At 42.8% G+C, this 23,643-nt stretch overlaps 1 protein-coding gene across 6 annotated transcripts in view; it reads left to right on the top strand.

The window, feature by feature from the left end:
- The window catches only part of zmiz1a (zinc finger, MIZ-type containing 1a), a 127,257-nt gene that overhangs the window by 32,906 nt on the left and 70,708 nt on the right, over positions 1 to 23,643 (top strand). For 5 of the 6 annotated variants that reach the window (XM_042501728.2, XM_042501725.2, XM_042501724.2 and 2 more), the window contains one exon: positions 12,905 to 12,982. The exons of the other annotated variant lie outside the window; for it this stretch is intronic. The gene's annotated coding sequence lies outside the window, so the exon portion shown is untranslated. The remainder of the gene's footprint in view (positions 1 to 12,904; positions 12,983 to 23,643) is intronic. 6 annotated transcript variants of the gene reach the window in all.

The following is a 23,643-nucleotide window of genomic DNA, read 5'->3' as shown; positions in this document are numbered from 1 at the left end:
ACACAATTAATACAATAACTTTTGCTAATGTCTTAAATGGGTTTCTTTAATAGATTTCGATAACCTTTTGACACAACTGTGACTCATTAAACCTAATAATACCTACATGGTTTCAATATGGAGTTAAAATAGATCAGGACGCATCAACAACAAGTGTTTTCTAGCTTTGTTTTCTTGCTTTTTCACTTTGTGTCAAGGTAAATTCAGGTTTTATGCAACTTGGGAGTTATTCTTGGCCACCTCTCCTCTGATTGTAGCGATAAAAATAGTTAATATTTACATTGTACAGCTGAGATCTGGGCGACATTGCAAAACTGAAGTCACATGGGGCAAGAAACAGGAGCGACTGGATGATCATACAGGTTGTAAATAAACCCTCAGGCTAACCAAACGTATTTGGAAGACAAAGCAAAGGTGAAAAGGTCAAATTATTCGAAGTGTCTGGATTCTGGTTCAACTTTGACTTCACTTCCTGTGCAATGACAGATTACTGTCAATATTTCAGTTGCACTGCCCTGTCTGACTTAGTGTTGTTGATGATCCCAGATCTCAGCAGACGGGGAGAAAGTTATAATAACTAAAGACGCACCAATTGTAATATTCTTGACTGATTCCGAATTGCTGTTTTGGCAAGTCTGGCCTGCCGATTCCAATTTTGGCCGGTACTTATTTTCTTTCTCGCTAAGAGCTATAATAGACAGCACACACAAACATTTTTGTAACTTTTCACTTATGAAAATTAGAGTTATGTTATGTTCATAATAAAACATTAACTATTAGATTAGGTTTACCTTGTTTTCCAAAACTGCCCCAGGTTACAGGATCAAACAAATGTCAAAATCAAAAAGAGTTCCCCCATTCCTGGACAGAGTTTTTCTTTGTGTTTTTTTTTTACAAATAAAATCCAACTGTAAAACTAATTTCAGTATATCCCACTTTATCTAATGTGTTTTACTTTCCCACAAGGCAGCAGGTGCGACAGAGCTACATATGCTCAAATGTATTATTTACATATCAGAGAGGAAGAATCAGAGAAAACAGTATTTCATATAGTGTATGTAGGCCTATTATAGAGAGTCAGCTATTTATTATCTAGCTATACTTATCTATTTATCTAATTATTTATACAAAATATTTATGAATCAATATTTATTTACAAGAATGTAAAGGTGTATGTGTGCAGTATGTATAAACTCTCACTCATGCAGCGAGCAGCGTCTTCTCACCTCCTGCGTGCCCATACTGTGTGCACGGTGCAAGAGGAGAAGAGCGACCCCGCAGTGCTGGCAGCAGAGCCGTCACTGCCATTACTCTGAGCAGCTTGCATAGGAATGAATTACAGCTTTTTTTCCCTGATGGTCTGAATAAGTCACCAAATTTGTTTCGTTTTAGAAATAAAGTTCCTAAGAATGTCAGTATTTGACAACCTGAGAAGGGCTCGCAGCAGCTGTGACGGCTGTGAGCGTAGTTGGATACTGACTGTGCACACGGTGTGAATCATTGTGCGATTCATGCATTCGATCATATCCGTTCCATGTCAGACTGACCGGTTGTCAACAGTCTTGGCTGATAAAGCTAAAAATCGGCCGATACCCATCACCAGCCGATTGATCTGTGCATAACAAATAAAAAATTTTGCCAAAACTACACAAATAACGTTTTGATAAACCAGAATTTTCCTGCAAATATCTCGAAAGTTGATGCAAACTGAAATGACATCACTCCGGTAGGCCGCCATCTTTTTGCACCAGTCGGTCCATGATGTTATCCATCATCGGGACTCTCTCTGTCTGCCGTCGTCAATTACCCAGAGGAAAACAACATTAGAGGCCTGAATGGGACATGGAGCCGTGGCAGGCCTGACATGGCTGTGTTATATGATTACACAACCTGTTGGCTGTCCGCCTGTCAAGTGTCTCCCGGTCCTGATGAATGGCTGTAATATGCCACGCATCACAACACGCTACGCCACACACTCATTAATGGCTTCTCATAATGCCGGGGACGTTCCTCCAATGCCGCGGCAGGATTCCCAGAGAGAGGGAGAGGGGTGAGAGAGGAGGTGGTAGCCGTAGAGTGAGAGTGAGAAATGGCGTTCATGAATACTCCAACCTTGTTTCCGTGTCGCCATTCAAGGCGGTAAACAAAAGAAACATGCTGTCCTCATTTGAATAATTTCACAAATGGTGTGGCAAGACGCCAGCATCGCACTCACACGTAACTCTGAGTGAATGAACGAAGGATGACAGGAACAGGATGAGAAAACAAATCAAAGGGAGATGTAAGAATTATTATTTTTAAAAGTGCGACACATATGCTTCTCAATTAGATACGTACTCGTCCATCTGTGGCCTATTTGCATAGATTATCAGAAATGTGTGCAATGCGGCATGCACGCCAGTGTGTGGGAACATTACAATAGGGATGCTTGAAGAAAGGAGATTGAATCGGTCGTGTGTCGGATGCCATCTGAAGCTTAGCTGATTGCTCTTTCTCTCAGTGAATTAGGAGGCACGCTACCCAAGATCCTCCAAACTACTCGACTCTCGGCTATAACAAACAGATTTGATTCTCATAGTGACACTGCTCTCTTTGAATTAAATGGCTGAAAATAGTTTTGAATGAGCTATTTTCTAAGAACTCTATGGTGGGAGATGCTGTGCACAAGTGGCTTTGTGGCAACAGAGTAGTTTTCTACAAAATGTACCGGCCATGTAGAGGTTATCTAAAACCTACATGACCCTAAGCCACATTAGCTGGTGGTATTTATGGCTCTGTCAGACTTTTAGTGCGCAATGCCTTCTGGGAAGCATCCGCCACATCCAAGCATTGATAAGCACATTCTTTCTCTCCATTTGACACGTCTGTGCTCAATAAACTGCGCCTCAGCTCTGTCTTGTCGTATATTGTGCGTTGTCTTGCATTAAAGTCAGTGTTTTGATATAAAGAGACACAGATGTTAAGAGATTTTCAATTTCACCTCGCTCAGATGTGCCAGCATTTTCAGGCTGAATGCCGTGGAGGAAAATGCTGAACAGTGCTGCACCTGCAGTGTGTGTGTATACGAGAGAGGAAGAGACAGTCTGTCTCTATATTCCTCTATCTGCTCTCCTGTGTTAGTGTATGTGTTCTCCCTCACAGCTTGAGTTTCTCGGTTTGAAATGCAACACCTGCAGATGTGTCTTGTAAACTGAAGCCCCCAGCTTCTTTCCCATTCAGAGGGGACCATTGAAACAAAGCAATTAAAGTAGCGTCTAGTGCGTGGGTGTGCCTGCCTGTGCGTGAGTGTGTGTGTGTGTGTGTGATTGTTTTAACACCAGAATCTTTAAATCAAACAGCAGACAGATCTACACTCCAGCAGGAGAGAGGACAGCTCTGCGCCAATCACAACATTAGCTGCCCTGTCATTTTCATAGTCTGTTTAAATGTGGAGGTCAGAGGTCACTGACAACCTGTTGACACGGAGCAGATTTATGCAACACGCACACACACACCCATGCAAACACACAGGCAGCCACAGCCCAGTGTTTGGCGCAGAGCGTTATAGCGGTGGTTTCTAGTTGCTGCTGATCTTTGGGTCCTTCCAGCTCCAGATACCAGAGTCTGAGTTATTCTCCGCTCCGCTCCCTGACCCTCCTAATTGAGAACGGCTGTGGCTGCGAAAGAGAGAGCTAAACAGACAGAGAGAGGAGGAGAATGGATTCTTGTGTGAAAGAAAGAAAGAAAGAAAGAAAGAAAGACCAAAAGAACAAGTAAGTGAAAAGGGCCAAAGAGCTAGACCTGCGCAGGCCAGCGCTGATCAAGTGGAGGACGGCTGTGTGCTCAACAGTTGGCCTTATGAAAGCCGAACCTCCTCCTCTGTGGCCGTGAGCCAAGCAGAGCCAAGCACAATGTCCTAAATGTTGGTATAGCTTTTTAATACAGTAGCTGTAAGAAAGAAAAAATGAGGGAAACAGTGTTCCAACAGTAGAGAAAGCATAAAGGAAATCAAACCAGAGGGGTTGGGAAGAGGAGTGGTAAGCTCAGTGACAGCTGCATGCATGTCGTAGTGGGTGACGGTCTGTCCGTCTGTCAGAGCAGATATTTCTGTCTGTTTAGTGCTGCCTTACTGGCTGCCAGAGACACTCCTCATGTCATCGCTGGGTGCCTGCTGTCACTGGCTAAAAAGGAGAGAGGGAGTGGAGTGTGTGTTTGCATGGGTGTGTGTGTGAGAGAGAGTGACAGAGAGAAACTCGAGCAGCTGTCTTGAAAGCTCCTCTACTCTGTCAGTACATCTTGAATCTGCTTTCCCCTGATATCTCCGTGATAAGACACGGTTTCAGTCAGTTGTTTGGTCAGAAGTCCATCTTTCTGCTGTTATAAGAACACACTTTCGGGGAATTCAGCGTGTTGCACAGCTTATCTGTCAAGCGATGAGTTCATAGCACATGCATCTATATATTTGCCGTCTTGCTCAGCCTAACTTTGAAAAGCAGGGTTTTTTACGGTTTAAATGAGGGTGAACATAACAAATCATCACATGAGTTATGTGTTACAGCTCTTTCTCAATGCGGAGGATGTTTTGGCCTAACCTGCATGTTTTTGTTTGTGATATGCGGGACCTGATTTGTGTAAGTGCACAGGCAAATGGCTGTTTCTATCCAAATGTAGCACACATTTCAACCAAATCTTCAGAAATCCTGTGCTCTTATGTGAATATTGGGAGTTGGTTCATCATGATAAGCAGTATATGGCGCTAATGCTCCAGTCAGGTGCCACCATGGAAAGATTATTGTGTTAGAGGTGGGGCCTTGTTTATGCCTGTAAAAGTTGCTCAGTGGTACATGAAGCCAAAAAAGTTTGATTTCCAAGGTTTAAAACTACCTTCATCATTGGTCCCATAGAGGAAGCACATTAGAGACTTTGGTGACTGGGCTAACTTCCGCTGACCAAGCTGGTTGTTTCTGGTTTAGCTCTACGCTAACTTAAATAAGGATGAAATTATTTAATTGTGAGGTGGGTCGTAACAGTGCTGAAATAGACACGCCTGCAGAACAGGTGTGACAATTTGACAATGTGATATGTGTGAAACCCACCGGGATATTTTAAAAGCAGTTAAAGTCATTAACAGCTAGTTTAAAGAAGGAGAAAAGTGGTCCCTAATGTCCCTAAATGCAAATTGGGAAAACAATGAGATTCGGAAGCTGCTTAGCAGAGGATGAGATCATGTAACAGAGATGGTAAATGATTGTTATTGCCATTTTATTGCATAGTTATTATTTAGAAAGTGGCCGCGATGTTACATATCACACTAGAGGTTAGCGCCGCTGTGTTAAACGTCATGCCCATCGCGCCTCTTTTGATTCTGCGATGCTGTGTGAAATCACACATTGGAGCTGAATGATGCCGCTGTTATTTGGATCTGTGTAAAAAATCCAAGGCAGCGTAGAAGGGACGTGGAAGTGGCCCTATAGTGTGATGTCTGTGCAAAAGGGGTAGAGTTTGAATTGTGCCTTATGTGCATAACAAGGTCAGAATCTGCACCGATACCAATCCATGCATCCCTGTGTGTCAGGTCCGAAAGTCAAAGTCAGAACAACCCCAGATTGTTCCGGATGAGCAGACCAATGTCTTAAATGGCAGCTCCACCACCAGTGGTGACTGTGGATTTGGGTGAATGAGACCCTTTGTGAGTCACTTTGTATGACTGAGGTTGAAAGTGCTTTATAAATGCAGCTTACATCCAAAACAAAATGAGAAATCATATAATTGGTCCGAAACGAAGCGCTAAGAAGTTTTTGTTGTTGAACCAGTTTAAGGCTTGTACTTCCTTGGCCCTGTTGGAATCTGTTGTAAAGCTCCTTCCAGTGGAGATGGTGAGCACAATGGTTTGCAGTAGATACTGGTCACTAGTTAAAACCAGTATGTACCCCCAGCGCGCGCACGCATACACACACACACACACACACACACACACAGTGTGTTGACTGATAGTAAGCGACTACTCGTATTATCTCTGAAAACTTATAGCAACTGTAATGGAAAGACATGGTGCAAGGCGGCTGAGTCTGTCAGTTTTGTGTAGGAGGTACAATTTACATGAAATATTAAATAAAAATAGCATACTGTTTTAAATTCCCTGGGTCAACTGAATGTGAGTGTGGGTGGCACAGTTAGTCAGTGCAGAGCTGAAATTCACTGTGTGCAGCCGACGCTTTCCTGAAATACTTCCACAAATTACCCCTGCTTGTCTCTTCAGTGGATTTTAAATATATGCAACGACTTGCAGTTTGTGAATTTGCAGGACAGAATAACAAATACCAGCTGACAACTGTTTACTGGATGGTTTGACCTCTTATTTCTGTTAATACCAGTCTTAATGGCTGTAAGCTTTTAACATACTGAAGAGGAAGAACTATCATGAAGCACATGCATGATTCCTGTGCCTGCACTTTCATTACTCCAACAATGGACCAATCTGTTGAAAACATCATGTACTCCTTTAAAATCATGGGTTTCTGTTTTTCTACTAATATGCTGTATTTTTGCCTTAAGTGCTGCCCATTGACTGTTTGATTGCAATCATCTGTTGTTGGAGTGCTGTTGTCTGATTACAAACATGTGTTTTTCGCCAACCGAGATGGCCGTGGAGTGAGGTAATGGAATATTAAGAAAATTTTAAGAGCATTAGAAAGGTACTGGGCTGCACAGTGGCTCGGTGGTTATCATAAAGATTGCACCCGTGAGGCGGTTTGCACCCAAAACTGTGAAATATTCACACTCTCTGGGTGTCAGTGTTGGTTTTCTCTGGTTGCTCTGCTTTTCATGCAGTTTAGGGAAATGCTTGAAGGTGCGAATGTGTGGATTAGTGGATATGGAATAGAGAGATGGGTAGTGAGTTAAGATGTCACTTCTGATTTAAATTTCTTCCGATATCTCAACTTTTCCTGACCTTTCTTGGCCTGTTCTGTGGGATCTCTCAATAAGATACTTGCATGACTTAATGAATCAAGGAAGCAGGGTCATTTCATTCTTCAAATGTAATTCCCAGGCTGGAAAACCCCTGATTTTAGCATTGGTATGAGCTTTCACAGTGACGTTGCCTATAATTTTGCGGCAGGCGTGACAACATTAGCCCAGCTTTAGATTCTGTACTGTCAGTGCTCGCTTCCTCTGGCTCCTCCGGTGCCCTGACAGCCCTGTAACCACACACCCGTGTTTATGTTCTTTAGGTTAACACGGTTATCTCTGTACGTAACCTGAGCCCTCAACCTACATGGGCAACTTGGCATACATGTGTGTGGTTGCGTGTGTGTGTGTGATCTTGCAGCTGCAGGACCGTCTCTTTTCCCCCGTGACTCTCTCCAGAAAGAGCTGCAGGGACTTGCCAGTATTTTCATTCCCTCTGGAGGCATTTCCGCACGCTAACAAAGCCCGGCCTGCGTGATGAAACAGAGAGGAAGCAGCTTTTGTGAAGGGAGCAGCCGATTTCGGTGTGTGTGTGCGTGTGTGTACACTGCTGACCCTGGCTAACAGTTAGTTACATGCAAATTTACTTTTGAGCTTGCAATTCAGGTTGCTCCGGGCTCTTGTTTGCAGACGAGCCTACTGTAGCACGAGAACAAGCCTACTTTGTATCCCATTCAGCAGACAAAGTTGCCTCTTGTTTGCCTCTAATTAACTGGCATAATACCTAGCTTGTTGGATTGGTTAGTGCTTTTTCACAGGGCTTGTTAACCACTGGCCTTTCACAGTCCCCACTTCCTCTCGAGCTTTTGCCAAAAGGAAATGTGTGCTGTGGCCCAGGTCACAATTCTCCAGGGTGTCTGGCTCATGGAAGGGACTGAACCAAACCAATAATAATTTCAAAACTTTTAGAACTAACATAAAAAGTTAATGTCTGCAATAAATAAATAACACTCATTTAAATGCGTACTATTTTTTGGGTTACAGTGTCTATTGTTTTGCTTTCCTGCCAGATACAATTTGTAAAGTTTCCAGAAATAACTCCCAGGTTTTGGCAGGAGCTGAGGTCGAAGCTCACACGAAACATTTTTGCTGTCTCACTTGAGGTCATGACACAGCTACTGAAAATCACAAATGTTTTTTCTTTCTCCTAAATGGGAGCAAAAGCAAAGCAGGTTCTTGCAACCGCAGTGTCGCTGAAGCTGAGATTTTTCTTTTCGGGTTGTCTAGAGTCAGCGTCCTGTGGGTTGTTAGCCAGAGCCCTGTGACACACGCTCATGCCCATAAACAGGGATTTGGCCCTCTGGAGAAAATAACCTTGATAATTACTGGGTGCATATAGACCTGCCCACAGTAGGAGGAGGAGGAGGTGGAGGAGGAGGAGACGGGGATTGACTGAGAAGGAGAAAGAGAGGGAGAGAGAGCCACATCCGCTGGTGCATTCCTCCATGCTGTGTCATACTGGTGCCGAGTTTCCCCTCCGTTTGCACGGAGATTTCCACCAGGCGGAGGGCGCAAAGGGCCACTGACGCAACGCTCGGGGCTGTGACGCTGACATTTTAAAGTTTAACAAGGCAACACGCCGCACACTCATAGACTCCCCACGGTAACAAAAAGACAACAAAAGTGTTTAAAGAGTAAACATGAGAGCGCTGCTGCACAATGGCCAAAAATTGGAGACATATGGAGGTGGAATACAGACACAGCCTGGTGACCTAACTGTTGATGCGCTCATAGATTTCGCCTCTCCCACTCTCTTTCTCTCCGCATCACATGGTTTCTCTGGTCTGGCTGAATTGGCATCATTACAGCAGCCAGAGCTGAATGTCTGTGGTTGGCTCGTCGCCCGTCGGCTCGCCTGTCATTCAGCTGGTTAAAGAGGCCTTGTTGAACCGCTGCACTGTGCCCGGCTACTACAGGGCCATTCATGCCTGTAACGGCAGAAACAGCCAAGTCCTGTCATCAGTGCTAGCTAGCACATACCAATTTACTACTGGAAATGACAAGGGCATTTTGCTTGGTAAGCACAGCTTCCCCTGAGCAAACCTCGTAACCCGTTTTTTTTTTTTTTTTTTTTTAAAGTTTGGATTACATTTCAGAGAAAGAGAAGCTCCTCTCTAACAAACACAGTGTTTGCTTCTCTAAATATGTTCTGTCTCTGTTGCATGTACACCGCCGCCTACATGCAGTGTAAAGTGAAATAGACTGATCCGTTCCCAAAGGAATCACACAACAACAGCACAAAACAACAAAACACATCCTTTGTGCTGCCTCGGATGCTGGAAATTTCAAACAGAGGACTTGAAAATGCAGTTTGTCACTCTGAGAGAGTTTTTTTTTTCCGCTTCTCCTCCTTGTCAGTTTCTCCTTGTGCCTTCGGCTAATGGCAGCTCATCCTGTCACAGATGACCTGCGCCTTAACTGTTCTCCTTTCACTTCCCAGTCCCAGTGTGACACACAGAGCGAGGACATGCATGAGAGCCATGACTTCATCCCTGCTTTCTGCGACTCCTTTTCGCCTCCTCCCCCCCTCCACATCCTTCACTCTCTCTTGTACTTTTTGTCTTCCTCCCCTCCTCGCTCCGTGTCTGCAGTCCTAACATCTTCCTGCTATGATTAGCTATAGTGTTTTTTCCCCAGCCAGTGTAATGTCTACAGCCTCCTGTGTCCTTGGAAAGCAGCCTAATAAGCTCAGACACACATTGCTGTCTCTGCGCTCCACAGGCCTATTCTCCAGTGTCACCCAGCGCACACTGAGGTAAACAAAGAGCGCCACACACACGTACACACGCACCATCCTAGTGTGCTAATAGACCAGCATACCAGCCCACTGAGGACAGCATTGATGCTAGCTTGCTAACGTTGACCTTCCGTGTGCCAATCACAACAAATCTGCTCTCTGATTTGAATACGGGGAGGAGGAACAGTGTAAATTGAAAGCAGAAATCCCCCTGGTGTGAGACAAGATGAGCCTCTGAATAAATTATTCAGATGGCAGCCTCTTTCCTGCATGATTCTCGCCTTCTGCTACGTTTAATGGCATCTGTGACGATGCCCATTGGAGATTAATCCAGATGTAAGACGTTTGTGCGTGTACATGTGTGTTTCCGTCGCTGTGTGTGTGTGTGTGTGTGTGTGTGTGTGGCCTGCTCACCCCTCTTCTCATGCATCCCGTTGTGTCGTATGATGGGGAAACAAAGCCTCAACAGGGGAATTTATGTCTTCTCCGGAGAGGGCTGTAAATAAACAACTAGTGAATCAATGCCTCCATTTGTTTTTCTCTGATAATTCTGCGTGTGTCGTGAGGCAGTGTGACAGTGTTTTGCAAGCCGGCGGAGCTCTCAGCAGCCATATTTCCTCTCTGTGAGAGTGAGAAAACATGCCACACTGGCCTCATGTTTCATTACCAGGGATCAGTAAATTACTGTGTGCTTTTTTATTTCGCTCACTGCAGCTCATTTAACACCGTGATATAGCGTTTGTATGAGTGGGAAATAATACCAGCATTAGATATTGTGCTTTAGAGCTACTCAGTCAACAAAAGACACATAGGCATAGAAATTACCAGGTGCAATTAAAAAGGAAAACTCACAGCAGGTTCTGTGCTGAATGCGATTCAGATGTGTGAGCATCATTGATTCGCTGCGAAATGATGACCTTCCCCTGACGCAAGTGCTTACAAACAGTTGAATATGAAATGCTTGTAAAAACATAGTTTGCAGTATTTTTGTGTTTTCCAATAGACATATTTAAAGGTGTGTTTTTTTTTAAAAACTCTTTTCAACTCATTTGGGAAGATAAATTCTTCAAAGCTGTTAAAGGCTCAATTCACAATTCATTGTTTGGTTTTATTTGGCTGGGTTTCATCATATCTGTCTCTGGAGGTGAAATGAATTTTTGTTGCAAAAGTGACATTTAAAACGTTAATCATACCATCTTATTGTGGCTGTACCAAGTGTCTTTTTTTTTAAAAACACATTGAAAGCTTATAATAAGGTTTTTGAATGAAGCCTCGAATGTCTGTTTTCTTATTTTATGACATCACCCTGAAAAGAATCCTTGAACAAAATTCAATTTATCAGGAGTATCTTTATTAATTTTTTAAATTTAACAAGTTCACACACTGTACGACAGGTATAAAACTAAACAGAGCATTTACGAGACAAAACACAACATGAAAACAAATTAAATCAACTTTGTTTAATGAGGAAATGTAATTTATGGTGCTGTTAGACTGGTTTTCAGAAACGTAGCAACATTTTCTAATGGCGACCGGGCTTAAAATTCTGTTTTTGAAAGGCTCAAGGCTCATAAATATGGACTGAAGCAGCATATTTTTCTGATAAATATACGTGAATTTTGGAACTGATTACATTTATTTTGTTTCAAAAAAACTGACTTCTGGATTTCACAACACTCTGGAGTTATTGGAAAGTTTTGGCTCAGACGAGTCAGAAACAATGCTACACAGCTACCACTGGAATCTAATTCTACATATAGTATAATACTAAAAAACATTAGTATAACCTCAGATTTTTCTACAACTGTGCATGAATATTTAGTTTAAACAGAATGAATAGACATGCAAAACAAGAAAAAAGAAGCTGCACAGCATTCGAATGTTGATTTACAATTTGAATGTCTTCATGATTGATGAAGACTGGAAATATTTAACGCAGCCTCACACTCCAGGACTAGTCCTTTATATTACGCTTCATAATACTTTGAACATGCTTGAACAAACAACATTTCTTTCACCGACATTTTATTGGTGTGGAGGCAGAAACCATAGAGACTCAGTTACCACCAGCAGTAAATGAGAAGGTTGTTTTGTTTTCTCCTGATTTTTTTTTTTTTTTTGGTGGAAGTGAATCGGCCCTTTAAACTGAAGGAATAAACTGTTGTTTTGCTTAATTGCAGTCCTGTGGTCTCCAGTAACAATAACAAGCAGAGCACAGGTCCCATAAAATATGAGGGGAGTTACTTGTATTAGCTTCGGTTCAATGACTAATAGGAGCAGTGAATAATGGTGTGAGTGGAGTGATCCCAGTTCTTTAGGAATAAAGGTAACCTCCCAGCGTGTAAACCTTGATTAGGAAGCAATCACTCAGCTAATGCTGCTGTTGGTAATGCCAACATGACTACACACAAGAGCCACTAATGAACGCTGGTTTACCATGGTTTCTTTGTGCTCAAGTACCCTTCTCTGTATCCCATATCCAAGTGTGAAATTACAATATCAGATCATATTTAGTTAATTAAACTCATATGACTAATTTAATTTGACTCAAATATGGGGGAAAATGAATAAATCATGGAGGCGTATTTAGCTTGCTAGCGCTGGTGTTAACAGTAATTAAATGTGGGGCAATCTGTAGCCTGTGAAGATAGCTCAAGTCCGCCTACTGTACAAGTACACATGTGGAAAAAAAATGTAAGCCAGACGGTTTTGGGAAGCGGACTAGCAGAATATTAATGAAATGATGTGGGAGTTTCAAACACAGAGCTAAAGTGAGTTAAAGATGCAGTCCTGTAAAGGAAGCTGGTGCATTAATAGTCAGCGAGTGGTCGTCCCATTAGGAGATCTGCTCATCGTAGCTCGAGAAGAGCCAGAAGCAGAGGAGAAATATTCCTCCATGATTAGAGCCTGGAGAGTTCAAAGACAGCTGCTTCTGCAACTAAGACAGGCGCAAAACACTCACAAGGAAGACGAGAAATCAACTTGTATTTGTCATTTAAGCATTTCATGTTTCATATTTGGCGGGGATTAGAGATGCACATTCTCTCCAGCTCTGTCACTCCTTGTTATGTGCTTCCAATCTGTCAGAAGCACGACAGGGTGCTTTATTACATCTCGATAAATGATGTCACCTAAGTCTTGTTTTCCTATCACTAAAAAGCAGATTGTGTTTTGTCACACTCCCTGATGTGCGTTGCATTCTGTTTTGTTTCATTTTAGACTCGCTCTGTGATTGATGAGGATTAAGGAACGGATTTTGCCTAATAGGAAAAACAGGAACGTCCTCATCCACAACTGGTAAGGAGCCTGATTTATCACCTATGTCTTCACCCAAGCAGTTCAGCATCAGCTCATAGGACGATACAGATATGCTTCAGCGTGGGTTTGCAAACAAGATAAGACGGCTGCAGTTTGGATTTGGTCTTTTGTTGTGTCACACCAGTCACTAAACGCACAGACGTTTTGTCCTAGGACAGAATGATCAAGCTGTACAGTGTGCTTTCAGTATGTTTCAATTCAGCGGACCTAAAGGACATTCAGATTTTTTAGTTTTAGGGAACCAAACACTTAAACTGAAATCATCTGTAAAGAAAAGCACTTTGATTTTCCTGTGGAATAGATACTACGCTTTGTCTTGTTCACTAAACACTTCCAGAGAACAATACTGAACCACATGAATGTCAGCACACACTGAATTGATCGCCCTGAGAGTTTGACCACCATTTGTTTTGAATAGAAGCACATGTTTACATGATGATTTATGCGATAGGGATAGAGATTTTGCGGGTTTCCTCTTTGCCTGGTAGACAGCTGGTGTTCGTCAGGTAACAGGGCAGTCAGTCACAAGAGACAAATTGTGATGCCAAGTCGTTCTCAGCTTCGATATATATCACCATTTTTTCCCGATGTGGTCGATTTAGAAAATAGCCCATTGAAGGATTTTTACACAGCCACATTTGCACATAAATACCACAGTGGTGATACCTTTCTGGCTCTGCTTCAGGCCGTCCCCAGGATGTGAAACCTGAACAGCGGTGTTAGCAGTGTTTAACCAATGGTGAGTTACCATGTAGCAGGGATGCTCAACTTGCTTTGCTTGGGGGCCACTTTGGCGAAATGACAGGAGGCCAGGGGCCAGTTGCAGAAGCCCCATATGTGTTTGTAGGATCTAAGGACAATTCTAGGATTTTAGAGTGTTTCTAGTTTTTTTGGACATTTCTAGGATATCCAGACATTTTTCAAATTTTAGGATGTTTCCAGGATTTTAGGATCTTTATATGATTTTAGGACGTTTCTAGGATTTTGGGACATTTTTAGGATTTTAGGATGTTTTTAGGATTCTTGGACGTATCTGGGATTTTCTAGAAAATTCTAGAAATGGGATTCTAGAATTTTAGGACGTTTCAAGGATTCTTGGACGTATCTTGGATTTTAGGAAGTTTCAAGGATTTTAGGACATTTCTAGGAGTTTAGGACATCAGGGGCTTAGCTGAGACCTCTGTCAGGGATTGTGGGGGGGATCCTCCACTGGCCCTTTTTTTGATAATCAAGCTAAATTTTAATGCTGTTTTATGCACTCTGGCACCTGATGTACTAAAAGTATTTGAATCTCTATATTTTATTGTGAATTAGAAAATGCTTGGGGGAGCAACCCGCACCCTATAAGGGGCCAGATTTGGCCTGTGGGCCTTAAGTTGCGTATCACTGATGTATGGCTATTGATCTGCCTCTATCAGTATCAATCTCCAGGAGGACGACAACTGTTGATCCCCACCTTCCAGTCATTTGCTGGCCTCTGCATAAACTGACTCCATTTGATGCAAAAACATGCATGAAGTCTGCGTTCAATTAGCCTTTGAACAGCATGAATATTATGTATTCAGTTACCCCTCAGACTGCATGAATATTAAGTGTTCGTTTAAACCTTGCCTGTGAAGAAACACTCCATCAGTCGTCATCACATTGTCGGAAAACCTTTGAATGACGTGATTGATGATGTAATTGGGGTGAACGAGGATGTGAGGAGACATCGGAAAAAAGGATGTCCCGTTGTGGCCCCTGACACATCCAAATAAAAGGAGACCATGTCCCTCTGCTTTTGTTTGGGAGGCTGCGCAAAATGTCGACAGTGTAGTTTGTATACATGTGAAACGGCATCAAAGCGCTGGAAGGTGAATAATTTTTGGTGACATCTGCACATTCTGCAATATGCTAATGAGCCAAGCTGCAAAAGCCAGATTGCCAGGAGAGAGAAGAGGAGATGGAGGGAGGGAGAGAGAGAGAGAGAGAAGAGGGAGGGAGCAGAGTGGAAAGGAGAGAAACAGACGGAGGCTGGTGTAAATTATGGATGCAACCTGCGATTTCCAAGAGGAAAAGAAAGGCAGAGAGAAACCTCAAGTCATGCATATCAGATTACGCATTTACCACATTTTCTTATCATGGTCCGTGAGCAAACTCATATACAATCTGGCCTCTGTGTGCGTCTGTGTGCGTCTGTGTGCGTGTGCGTGTGCGTGTGTGTGTGTGTGTGTGTGTGTGTGTGTGTTTGAGAAAGAGAGTGAGCACTTACACATTCATCCATGTCGGGTTGTGTGGACCTGTGTTGTGCTGTCAAGCGTTCTCTGAACTTGATATGACGTGTGTGTCTAAAGCTGTGTTGACTTTCATTGCGCTATTGTGTTGCTTCGTCTTGTGTGTCTCACTGTGTGTGTGTGTTTGTGTGCGCGCAGTCACATGGCCCCTGATAGTTCACGCATATCATTTCAGCATGGAGCATGCACATGGACACAGTGGCAAATCCGCTCTGTTAGGAGCTGTTTGAATCACTTGACGTTAGTCAAAGCACGCTGTGGATATTTATATGACATTGTTTAACTGTACTTGTCTAATGAAACACGGACTGCTGAGCTACCTGTTTTGTTTTGTTAAAGATGCTTAACTCTCATAATGTGTTTTGCTTGCTCGAGCAGTTCTAAGTTAAGTAAAAGTGAGTGTTCGTGATCCACTATCCACATCCCACCCTCATGTGCTAGTCCCCTAACAGCCTCTGTGAATAATGGATCCATTCTTGAGTCATGTCTGTGACTGGGGCCTGTGCAGTGGTGTGGTTTCCCCACCAGAGGTGGAGGTGGAGGAGACAGGAGGGGCTGGTGGTCTGGAAATAGCTCTGCCTGAGCCGGGAGCACCTTAGGTGGGCCTCTGTGCCACCTTCCTTTAACACGCTCGCACGACAAAAGCACAATTCTGCTGGAGAATCTGGCACATATTACGCACCTATTTTCCAGTTAGGTTGAAAGGAAGTATGGCTTAACCTGTCTGCATTCAAGTGTGCTGTTTGAGTGATCCTCTCAAAAGATGGCAGGAGAATTAGAAAACAAAATTTCTAAGAATTGGAGCGGTGCCACGTAAAGCAAAAAGTGTCTGTGCCGGCAACAGAAACTATGAAGCTGCCCTGGATTTTGCCTCCATGTAAATGTGTGTTAATGTGCAAAGTAGGTCATTTATTTGGAGCAGGGACAGCCTTAGTGTGCCTCTCTGGAGCAATGTCAGAATGGGGGAATCATTTCATAAGCAGACATATTGCTGGATTTGGTCAACTGTGCCAGGGGTTTATATACCGATATTTTGTTTATATGCCAAACTCTGATATACTGGAGGGGGGGCGTTGAAGGTGAAAATGGCTGTGGTCAATCCAGAGACAGCATCAGTAACCACAACCAGAGATAGCAGCCTAAAAATCAGACTAAATCAGATTACCAAACAAACAGCTAAGAGGATTAATTTTGATCTCTCTCTCTCTCTCTTCCTCTCTCTTTCTCTCTCTCTCTCCTTTTCCATCAGACGGACATTAAATCTGCAATCTATAAAATCCCTTCAAATGATTTTCTATTTTACTTCGCGGCCCCTCATTTTCTGGTCACATGTTTTGGAGTGAAGCTCTTTCTGCTCTCCGTGAACTCTGCCCTTTTGTTCTGCCTTGAGGCCTCTAGAAATTGCTTTACTAAACAGGGTATCATATCGGTCTTTAAAAATATCTTTCACGAGGTACGACACGAATCTGACCTCGGATCAGATGCTGTGCTGCTCTCTCTGTTTAAGCCCCGTAATGTTATAATAACGTGTTCCACCCAGCACGCTTGCTGTCAGGAATAAAACCGTGTGGAGAGACTCCTGTGGCTCTGTGGCTGTCAGTGCTCACTTGCACAGACCTAATTATTAGAAAACACAATATATGGAAGGGAATAATTACACCTTGTCCCCAGCTTTTAGAGATCAAAAATGTTAGCTGCATTTCTTAGAATTAATCTCAGGGATGATTGTTGGTGTACAGTGAATCAGTCGCAGCACAGTATGTACTCTGGAGGAAAAAAAAAAGACTGTAGATTAATTTGGTTAATATTTCATAAAGCTTACAAAGGCAGAGGGCATTTGAGGCTTTTCAGATTATTTGTTCTCAGCCAATATTACACACCACGGTTGAGCTGCTGCGCCGCTGCGCTGCAAAGTCTACAGCTCTCGAGGACAATGCCAAGACAAGGCACTTGCTGTTAAAAGTGTTTGTCTGCGATAGCGTTGTTTGTGAAATGGGAGCCGTCCAGATGTACTGCTCCTTTTTTTCCTTTTTGCCGTGATGCGATTCAAAGGGGCCAGTTCTCCTCGCACAGCATCGTATCGCTCTCCTGAGTGCTGATAACTGCTAACAGATTTGTATTAATATCCTCGCTGGTACTCTTTGATATCAGCTGATTCATTTTGAATCTCCGCTCGGCTACTCACGCACACCCCGGCTAAACACAATGCAGCATTGCTCTTGACAGCTTGACAAACTGACAATCCCGCTCTCAATCACTCCCTCCCCTCCCCTCCTCTCCCCTCCTGCTCCCTCTGATAGAGCCGTATATTGTAACCAACAAGACCGTAATCAGCGCAAACCTAATCAAATCATTGCTCCAACAAGCAGCCCTGGCTGCCGGGCTTCCACGAAACACATCTCAGATCAAGAGGCAGGCTGCTCGTACAGCAGTGTGCACTATATAACCAGCCGCTGCATGAAATGTCAGGAGAAGTAGGATTATTTCCGAAAATGTCACTGACAGCATAATAGCTCAGTAGAAGAGTGTCTCATGCTATGTTTGTATCTCATGTCAGCAGGTATGATATGTGACACCGCTTGCGTTTCTGAGTGTGCAGTAACAAAAGTACACAAATTTGAAAGTAAGCAGAATTTTTGTTGACTGAGACTGATGTGTGATTGGCAGCATGTTAAAGCCATCGAGTTAGCCATTAAAGTGTGTGTTTTAGATCCGCACAAACAAATGCACATCTCCAAACCTCCTCATTATCGGCAGCAGGAAAGCTGCCTGGGCACCGGGACAACTTGTTTGTGCATGTGTGTGTGCGTACTTGCATGTGTGTGCGCGCCTTCGTCAGTCAAAGCTCATTCCAAGATTTGGTTAACCGAGTTGGCTCGCCCAATCACATTGCCACAGAGTGTGCAGTTGCTTCGGCCTCTGTCTCATTTAGTGGCACCCACGCTCTTGTCTTCGTGCCATGAAAACACACAGACACTCGTGCTTTTTCTACACTGTAACAGACATATACACATGTGCGCGCACACACACACACACACACACACACACACAGCTGAGGGAGAGAGTGACAAAGTTAGAGAGAGAAAGAGGAAAAAATGAGAAAGTACCAATTAAGCTCCTCAGACAGTTCTGCCAACAGACATCAGGGGGTTGGAGGCAGAGAGTGTTTTTGTGTGTGTGTGTGTGTGTTTGTGTTGGAGAAAGGGGGTAGAGGAGAGTGTTTGACTAGAGCAGCGGTCTCCAACTTTGTGTTATACTAAATCAGTGTTGTACTTCTCAAGTTTTTGAAAAACTCATTACAGTGAGGTGTCAGTAACCTGCTGTGGAGTCCGGCAATTATCAAGAGCTTGTTTTTTTATGTTTTGTTTGTTTTTGACAATTTACAGAAGTTGGTGTGAAATTATGTTGTTTGTTTGTTCCTTCTGTTCACTTTTTACCATTTATATAACTTGATGCTCACCACTTTGAATCTGAAAATACCTGAAACATAATTTATTTTACACATGCACTGCAAACCTTAACTTTTCTTAGATGATGAGGTAGATAGATGAGGTCTAGAATATTCAAAGTGTGCAAGTGCGTGTGTTGATGACGTTTCTATCATACAATTTGCGAAATATTGAAAAAAAAAACATCCAAGGGTGGAAAAGATGGGTAATTTTTTAAAAAAAAAAGATGGTATCAAAAATGTATACTAGAAAATGACAATATAGGAACTTATGTTGGTAAAGGCCGAAGTTGAGGTCCTTAAACAAATTAAAGGAATAACAAGAGACTCTGTTCTTTATAACCAAATTACAACCTGGTTACAGGACCAGTAATTGCGTAATCTGCATCATGTCCTGTCTCCTTAACGCTCTACCCAGGCGCCAACCTCACGGTAACCAAACTGAGTATTTATAGTCAGTGAGAACAACTCTGACACAAGCCCCTTTTATACTGCCTGCTGAAGGCGAAAATATTGCAGCATTATGCTGCCTCGCCGTTTTGTGTAAAAGGTATGATGTCAGAATGGGAGGAGTTGTTTCGCCATAAGCCAGCACGAGAGGTTGTAACAGCGCAGAAGCCGTGTCTGTATAAAAGGGACAGCTGGCAGGAGGGGTGTAAGATTTTGACAACGCGTTTTTTGTGCGACCAACTGCAGTAGAGCAGCAATTAGCAGCAAATTTAAAAAAAGAACAGCGGCAGAAAATCCCCATGAATTGGGAAACCAATAAGGTGAAGAAGCTCCTAGGAGGAGACAACTGCTGTATAACAGAGATGCTACATGATTGTTATTGCCATTGCTATTGTTTATAAAGCGCTGTGGCACATATGTTATATGTCAGAATAGAGGCTGATGCTGTTGTGTTTAATATCTCGCCTCTCTTGCTTCTGCCATGCCGGCATGCTTTCTAAAATCACGCTGGAGTGGACTGCCATTTTTTGATTCTTTTTAAAAATGCAAAGGTGGTGTTAGGAGGAGACTTTGTAGAGACTCTGTAGCATGATCTCTGTGTAAAAAGGGCTAGAGAAAATCTCCTGTTATGTGCAACATGTGGGGAAAAAAATCTCCTTAGTTCATATAAGAAAATGGCTTGTGAAGTGCTTTTGCATCAATTTTTCTTTAAGATGAGGTGTCTGTAAATGGTTCATTGAATCATAATTTTCTTTTGCCGTGGATCTGTGAAACAATATATGGCTGCAAAGATATTATTTTCATAATAATAATTTCATCTATAAAAAGTCTGAAAAAGTGTGATTTTGGATAATGATTAACTACACAATTAATTGATTATCAAAGTTATTGTCAATTTTCTAAACTATTAAGCATCCCAGCACAAAAACTGTCTTTGTTCTACTTCCAGACTTTGATGCTAGCAACCGGTAGCTAATCCTTAATCCAAACAATTTTCGAGGAGACAGAAACACTCTTGCTGTACTGCCAAATGAAGCCTCCTTCTCTGTTCTGTGTTCATGCTGTGAAACAAAAGGCTAGTTTGGCCAAATCAGGACTGACATCATTGGCAACAGCTGCGGGCGGCATGTACTGTGTGTCCGCGCGTGTGTGCATGTCTCTGCGTGTTTACGTCTGTGTACGCGTGTGTTTGTGTCTGTCAAGATGAGGTGACCTGATTGCTCAGCTGAGCAGTGAGGGAAGACCCAGCCTCGTGTTGTCAGAGTAGCACCAATAAAAAAACACAAGAGACGAACCACAATGCACCCTGGCTGGCAGCCCCCCCCCTCCCTCCCCCTCCTCTCTCTCAGAGTCCCGGCATATTTTGTGTATGTGCCATGCCTTCCCTCCTAGAAATACACACACTCACACACACACTGGCACTGACCATGCCAAAGCAGATTTGGAGATGAAAAATGATCCACCACTGGCCGAGCGCTGCTGTATCAGCTCCCAGCTACAGAGTGGTGGGTCAGGCCAAATCCTGTTTAAAGAGCCTTTATCCTCATTGCTGTAAAGACAGAGCTAGTTACAACTGGACCTCTCCTCTTCCTACACTCCAGGTCAATCTAATGCTGCATTTACATCTGACTCCACCAGTACTCCCATGTACAGTGTTATTTTATTTGAGAAATGAAACCAAAGAACTCTTTACAGCTTGATGTGGGAGTTTTGTTTTTTACTCAGCCAGCTACAGGGGCTGACAGTCTGTAAAACCTGCAATGAAACATGTCTCACTCAGCCTCGAGGAGCTGTTAACCCACTTAAATGAATTGAATTTGTTTAGGTTTCAGCGGAGAGTTTTGCTATTTCATGGTGGCCCAAATGCTGTTTGAAGAGGCTGTAAAAACACTGTTTTAGAAGATCTGCAGAGTTTGGATCCTTTCCAGCATGAATATGATCCAATTTAAAGATATTAACTAACAACACAAAGCACCATATGCTTGCAGCTCGGTCTGAAAAGATGTAGTAGTGGATATTGGCCTTCAGAAAACAATATCAAGTGGACACTAGTTTGTGCCAGTAAAAGGTGGGTGGCCTCATCATTCACCTTTACCAGCATGAACACATAAAACACCGTCTTAACACACACACACAGACAGAAATGGCCCCCAGCCTCCTGGGGCTGCATCTCAGTGGCCCTGTGGCGAGCCGTGCGTTTGTGTGTGGGGCTTAATAACCTTGCAGGACCATCCCACCCCTGCTGCTCCATGTTATTACTCCATGTACCCTTTCTGTTGTGTCCAGAGGAAGGAAAAGAGATAGGATGGATTTCAAGAAGCACCTCAGGGGGCTGCAGGGAGAACAAGGCTGGAATGAGAGCTGCGGGGCGAGAGGGGTGAGTGCGAGGAGAGGCTGGGGGAGAAAAACAGAGAAAGCAGAGAATGGAGTGGAAGGTGAGGTCCAGCAGCCGTTATGGACGTAGTTCAGAGAAGAGAAGGATGAGTGGATCCACAATGAGCTGGGAGCTGCTGCTGCTCCTCGTTACACAGCAGCCAGCGGTGAAGTGGCTGCTCATAATGAACTGTGAAAAGGAAAAGGACATGCTTACATATGTATAGACATGCATTTAGACTGTAGATAGGGACATTCTGCAGTCCATTCACATAATGCAGTGGTTCTCAAATAGTTTTCAATAATGTACTCCCTTGACATATTTATTCCACCTAATTACCCCCTGCCCAGTGCAAAAAATTTTCATAGAAAGAAAATTGTAAGAAGTACAATACAGCGCTGAGCCCTCAGAATCTGATTTACTAACAACAACATTGCAACTGAATAACACTTACATGTGAAATGTTTAGAATCCATCACAATAATCATGGCAAACAAATATTTTTGTCATCATGCAATAACACTAACACAGCATTACAGTTGCATTGAGTTTTGACAAGTTGTACTTATAATTTAACGCAATATTTAATTTTGGAATCATGCGTGAATGATATATTTTTCAACCTTCTTCGTATTTTCTTCTTATTTTGCTGTTGTCGGGATGTTTGTAGGCCTGCAACATTTTGGCAGTGGTGTGTAAAATTGAAAATCGCTGACAAAATGTCAAAAAACAGGCAAACAAAAAAATATGCAAATATAATGAGGTGAAACACCAAGTAGATAAAGCTTGTTTAGGAAATGAAAGGAAATCTGGGGTTGGCTTTTACTTTCGGTAGTGAAGAGTGAAGGAGAAAATGAAGAGCAGTGCTGAGTTTGCCTAGGTGACAGCAGTTAGTTAAGTAAGCTTGTTTAAATATCTGCTTTTCCATCCCAAAAAATGTAACGTTCTTACAATAGTAGCTTGCAGTGTTCTCACAAGCAGTGTAGGGGGAGGGGCCACAATTAAATGTTATATTCACAAACTAACTGTCAGTTACTGTATCATTTCCCATAAAAAGACAAAAACTAACAATAAATAGATATATACTTTCTAACACATTGCGAGCCGTTCTAATGGTGGTATGTTTACCTATGAAAGAAATGCACCACAATTTGTGTGCCCACATAAGCATGAGTCAGTAATTTGTAGGTAACTCTCATAATTGTGAAAGCTGTGATCACGTGACCAATGCACTGACGGGAGTGAAGAAGGAAGTAGTATAAATGGCAAAAGTCCTCTTTAGAACACAGGTTGGGGTGTTGGATTGATCAAACAAACACAGGACTCTACCCCAGGAGACCAGTGTTTGTGTCTTGTTCAAAATCAAGGGAACTTTGAGTTATTTTACAAGTTCATAACTACACGTCAGATACATAAAATGACAACGCCCAACCATCTTTTTTTTACACCTAACCTAATTGGAAGGGTCTTTATTTATTGGGTGGAGATTCTTGGGATATCATATTAAGCGTTGTATGAGGATATATGTTGCATATTTCCTGTTTAGCCAAAGCCTGATGAAGCTTATTTCTCTGTGCTATAGAGCTCCATCACTGTCCAAACTTTAAATGTTGAACACATAAAAACCCGAAGAACCTGACCAAGAGCTTTTAATACCGGATTCTCTGGATGTATACCAGTTAGTGCTCAAATATTGATTTGGCAGATTTGGGGTGTCTGACTGTAAAATAATCACCAGACTTTGTCTTTACGTGTTTGTTTTTCAGAATTCTCAATCTCACAATTTATGTTGAGGTTATCACCCACACAAAGCCACATACAGATGAACATATGCAAACACAGCCACACAAGGAGTCTACTTTTTTAAATGTATCGAGAGTTGCAAACACAGTAGTCTCACTTCACGCGCCTCCTCCGCCTCCCCCTCTCTGCTTGCAATATACTTTCTTTTTCGACTCTGTCCGTCGTTTAACAAAGAGTCGACACGTCTGCTGGAGAAATATGAGCAGTGTATACTTACTGTGTGTCTTTTGTTACTTTCTCCAGGCACACTCACACTCGCCCACTGCAGCAGATACAATAGACAGAGCCATAG

Source organism: Plectropomus leopardus, chromosome 13 (genome assembly GCF_026936395.1).
Source record: "Plectropomus leopardus strain MGB_pleo_1.0 chromosome 13, ASM2693639v1, whole genome shotgun sequence".
Lineage (NCBI taxonomy): Eukaryota > Metazoa > Chordata > Actinopteri > Perciformes > Serranidae > Plectropomus > Plectropomus leopardus.
This window is presented reverse-complemented; position numbering and strand designations above follow the sequence as displayed.